This window comes from Nestor notabilis, unplaced genomic scaffold (genome assembly GCF_000696875.1).
Source record: "Nestor notabilis isolate BGI_N333 unplaced genomic scaffold, ASM69687v1 scaffold18983, whole genome shotgun sequence".
Lineage (NCBI taxonomy): Eukaryota > Metazoa > Chordata > Aves > Psittaciformes > Psittacidae > Nestor > Nestor notabilis.
In genome coordinates this window covers 5464-10926 of record NW_009922580.1, presented here as the reverse complement: position 1 = coordinate 10926, position 5463 = coordinate 5464, and positions in this window count along the sequence as shown.

Here is a 5463-nt window from a genome sequence, read left to right as displayed (position 1 = left end):
TGAAGAGGTGTTATAGCACCACAAATTCTTTGGGAACTTGTCTGGGCTACCCTGCTCCTTGACACTGGTGTCCCTGCCAGACAGCGTTATCCTTCCCTTGGGGGTGTCCACATGCTCGGCTGCTGGATTTCCTCATTCTAGGAAGGAGGCTTTAGGTCTTCCTGGCATCACTTGTCAGGCACAGGGATGGGACTTGCCTCACCCCATGGGTGCCTTCCTCGTGGCCATGCTGCAGCCAGGAAACAGGCACAACAGTGGAGGGGCTGCACTTTGTACTGGGTGTATTTGACAGGGATGCAGCATGGTGGGGCTGTTGGGGGGGTTCAGAAAGCCAGGAGACCATTTGTCACTGTCTGTGTTTTGGCTTTTATTTCATGAGGCGAATGATATCAATAACTGGACTGTGTTTGCAAAGGTGATGCTTCTGCATGTCCAACTGGCAGGAACCAGTGGCCTTGGGGAAGGGTAGCAGGGTGTGGATGCTTCTGAGAATCTCTTCAGTCTTTGCTCTTCTTTCCTGGCAGGATCAGCAAGCTCTCAAAGCACCTCTGCTCTCTAATCTAATCAGTCTGAGGAAAACAGGATTTGCTGCAGTGTCTGACCACTTAGATATCCAGCAGCAGAGGAAATTCCAGCTATGTTTTATGAGAATGGCCCAAAGCTACCCCAGCACCCTTTAATGCAGAGACAGCGTCTCCAGGACCCGCACCTCTCCCTGCTTTGTGCTGCTGCTCCAAATCCCACCACTCCTGGCTTTCAGCAACACTCTGATAGGTACGTTCATTGATAGAGAAGAGGATATGTAGGTGGGGAACTCCAGTATCAAGAACTAATTACTGTCTTCTCCAAAGCCCTGTGCTGAGAACTGATAGAGCAGCTCACCACGCAGCTCTGTACTGGTGATTGTGTGCGTTCATAAAGAGCAGCTTTTCAAAGGACAGAATCAGCTGCGTGTGACCACAGCCCAGTGACAAGACACGTTTGCAACCACTGCAGTTAAAAAAGTCAGTTGTGAGAACGTGGCTTTGCTGCTCCAGGGTCTGAGCTCTGGTTTGGCCCTGGCTGTTCCCGCAGGATGCAGCCTGGGAGACACAGGCTGCTCGGCCAGGACTCACTAGTCCAACTTTGCTTTCCAAGTGACAGGAGAGCCCTAAATTATCGCTTAATTACTGCTCAATTTCTTATGGACCTGGTCCAAATACCGCTTTTCTGACTACACCACATGTGTTTTCCAAGAAGCAACAGGACTGGGTGGTAAGGCAGGGGGGAGATTTGATTAGTCCTGTTAATGCTCTGTTATTAAAGCTCAAGTGATGGGAGGTTGCGGTTTCCATCTGCCTGGCGAGTGTGAACCTGGCAGAACTCTGGATCTGGGTCCAGCTCCTCATCCTGGAAGCAGGAGAGGGGTTTCTGCTGGTTGCTTGATTCTACCAGGCTGGGTGGGCTGGTTCAGGCAGGTCAATGCCACAGGGATGCACAGCCAGCATCCATCTCCGCATCCATCCCAGCACCCATGCAGCCCAAGAGCTCTGCTCTCCATCAAGGTACCACTTGGCAGGATCAGGCCACCCTTAGGGATGCCTCGGGCACCTGGTGTGATGCTGCTGTCTCCCATACAGATGGCTGTGGCTCTGTTGTACCTCCAGTAGATGCCTTGGCCTCATGGACATGGTGGTGGTGATAATGCAGGAGCTGCATTGCTGGAGCTGCCACCACTTTGCTCTGCTGCAGGCTGGGGTTTCCCTGGGGATGCGTTAAGGGATTTATGGGTGTCTTCCAAGGTTTTCTCCTTTATGATTCTTGATTAGTAGATAAAAGGCCCGTTTCTTCCTTTAATGGAGTCTCTGATGTTAATGGCCTCCCTCCAGTCAGATTAAGGTGCTTTGGCCTGTTTTACTCTAATAGAGGATGATTGAGAAGCGTCTGGCTGGGTCGCAGTTGGCTTCCTCGCATGTCTCGCTGTGCTGAGCCGCTGCCACCCCTGCTGCTGAGGAGCTTCCTGGAAATCCAGGAAAGAAAAGGCTGGAGGAGCTCATCCCGTCCCTTCACTCCCTCCTCCCATCCTCTTCCTCGCTCTGGATGCATCTCGGGACTGTCCCAAGCAGCGGTTGGCCGTGGGATGGGACGGGGGAAAGGCTGTGCTGGGGCTGCACCCATCCTGCTGAGCTCCTGGGGTAGGTGATGCTGCAGTGATTGCCTTTACTGGTGTGCTGTGGGAGCAGCCCTGCCTGTCCCTGCCTCGTCCAAGGGCAAAGCAAAGCACTACAGTCTGCAGGGTAATCAGAGCTATTAGAGGCACTCATGTGTGCAAGAGGGTGTGAAATGCAGATGAATGGAGGCCTCTGGAGAGCAGGAGAGAAGTGGGGATGTGCCCGTGTCGGTGCTGAGGCTGGAGGGGAGCACAGGCTGCGGGAGCCAGCACAGGTCCCCAGTGCCCTGCTGAGCCACGGCCATCTCTGAATCAGCACCAAGCAACTCCCCAAGCTGCAGAGGTGTATTAACACGGCACCATTCCTGCATTTTAAGTGCGTGCTCCTTGCTGTTGTCCTGCCTCTAAATGATCCTGGAAACGTATCGTCGACTTAACTACCTTTTAATTAAAAGTCAGGGATATTAGAAAAGAGAAATCAATTCCTGTCACAATTAAGATGCAGTTTGAACAATTGCAGCATGTTTCAGTGAAGGATCCTCTCTGCACTTATTGATCTGTATTGTCATAACGTCTGCTTTATTACCAGCGCTCAGATGGTCCTCAATGACTATTTCACCTGAATTATGCATGTCATCTGGCAGGCAGAGGAACCTGGCCAGGGCTGGGTGAGCAGCCTTGTCCCCTGCAGCGCTGGGCTCGTCTGTGAGCACGATGCTCACACTGATGGTCTGGAGTCTCCAGGTTTGCCAAAGCCTTCCTCTTCCTGTCCCTCTGCAGACAGGGGCTGCAGGGAGGGCTCTGTCGCTCTCCCCTGTGGAAGTAACAGGAGTGTAGGAAACTGATTGATCAAAATCCACCATGATGAAGGCCCTTTTTAAAGGCAGATGTTCCAGTTACGATTTCCCTGCCCTTTAAAAGTTCTAGAAAACCAGGGGGTCTTGGAGGAAGGGAAATTGATTTTTCGTGGCTTCTTCTGTACCGCGGGGCAGAGACTAAATTCAAAGGGGCCCTGACATGAAAGGTCAGAGTCTCTGTTGCTGCAGCAGATAATGAGATCTCTCACAGACAAATCAAAACACCTGGATTTCACCACAGAGGAGCTCCTGGTTTAACCCAAGCTATTGGGATTAGCAAGAAGGGAGCGCACGTGCTGAAGTGTTGTCTGTGGTGGAATCTTGGCAGTGGGAACGCTGCAGCCCCAGTTATCCCGCGGTCGGTGCCGAATCCTGCTGCCTTGTGGTGCCTGGCACAGCCAGCGCCTCCCTGCAGCTTGGGCAGGGTCTGCGTGGCCTCCACAGCTTGTCTCTTGTGCTGTCACTGCTCTCTCTTGCTCTGGTCCCACTGGCTGCGACTCCTGTAGCTGCTTTCTCTTCTCTCCCGGAGCCACCTCACCCAGATGTCGGGGCTGGGGAAGGAAAAGTCCCACAGCCTCAACAGCATTTCTTGTAAAGCAATGGGCACAGCTCCCGAGGCTGCAGCCCTCTAGATACCATTTGCTTCGTGATAAATAGGACTCATGTAATAATTTCTGGCTCTTATTAATGCTTTTAATCTGCAGACCCCAGGAGCACTCAGGCAGGGAGAGGTGAGCCGGTGAAAAGAGAGAAATGCTCAGAGAAATGGAAGGAAGCGGAGAAAAGCGAGTAGAATGAACTCTTTACCTCTCTATCCCATTAGCACATCCACCTCAGATGGCTAAATCCTGTTAGGAGGAGACAGCTTGCAGAGCTGGAAGGCAGCACGGGGCACTCAATGCTTTGGCTCTGCGGCGGTGCCGGGGCTCTCCCTACTTGCAGGCTGCACCATTCGGGGTGCTGGGAACGGCTCCAGCCCTGCCTGCCCCTGGCCCCAAGTGTCTCTCCCTTGGGACAGCCTCTGGCTTTGCTCTTTGCTCCTCTCACTCGTGGGTGAAGTGCCCCTCAGGCTGCATGTACATGGCTTTGGTGTATGACTAATTGGAGAAGTCTCTAATCTTGTCCTCTGCTGATGTTCCTGTTCTGCAGCTTGTGATTAAACATGCTGTCAGCCGCAGCTGTTTACAGATAATAATGCTGCTTTCTCTCCATTCCTCCACTATCAGACTCATTAGGAAGGTTTATGGGTAAATCAATCAGTCTGGGATTGAATAATGTCTAAAATGCAGCCACTGAGCGCTCTGTGTGGCCAGATGTGACTCCGGTGACCCCAAACCACTGCACAGGGCAGAGACCCAGCTCCACACCAAGGTGACCCCCAGCTCCTGCTGTCTCTGCATGGAGACCCTTCCGAGGGCACAGCCCCACACTTCTTCTACCAGACTGGAGGCAGCAGTAACTGTCTGGGTTGATAAAATTCCCTCTGATGCTTCATTACAGCAGAATCTGCAATCCAGGCAAAACGACGCTGTTTCCACTCTTGCCGAGTGAAACACTCACACATTTCCAGGGAAGGCTCCTGGTACGGATGGCGCGTGGCCTTCCAGATACAGCAGGAACATACTGCAGCTGCAGCTGGGAACAGGTTGTTTCTGCCACTTCTTATCCTTTCCCTTAATTCTAATGCAGATTGGACACTCTCTCCAGCGTTTCCTCCCTTTCTGTTTGTTTAAGCAGGATTTCTGCGAACCCCCCCAGCGTTCTCACTTTGGGACACTGAGATTGAGTTTATTGCTTCCCTTTCCTCCCAAAGCCCCTTCCACCAGTGGCCAGTGCTGAGCCTGGGAGACAGACTGGGGTGCACCGGGCAGGGAGGGCTCCTCTCTCCATCGCTGGGATGGAGCTGGCATCCCAGGGGGTCAGTGGTGGTGGTCGCTCTCTGGGGGGCTCCATCCAGCCCCAGCGTGGTGACAGGCAGAGCAGAGGCACAGGGAGCCATCCAGCTCCCCATTCTAATTACTGCAGAGCTTTAATGGAGCTGGACACACCCGGTGCTGGTGCCTTATTTAAAGTCTGCCCAAGCGCTGAGTCCTGGAGTGCAAAATGCATCTAGGAATTAGCCCCAGCTGGAGTAAATTGCTAGTTATCATTTGCAATGTATATTACCCTCTTTTATCCTGGACAAATGCAAAAGCCTCGCTCTGCACGACCTCCCTGTCACCCTCACCCTGTGACTAAGGGATAATTGGTGAGTGTCTTGTGGTGATTGAGTTACAGAACGAGTCCCCAAGTGTCTGTCTTCATCAGTGTGTCATGCAACTTGCATCTTTGATTGCCTCCTGAATAAGAGCCAGAGCAGCGTTTGCCCCAAGGAAATCCACTGTAACTTCAGAGTCATCGTTGTAAAGGGAAGTTTATTGAGGGGCCAATCAAGGTAGGAATCTTGGTAATTGATTT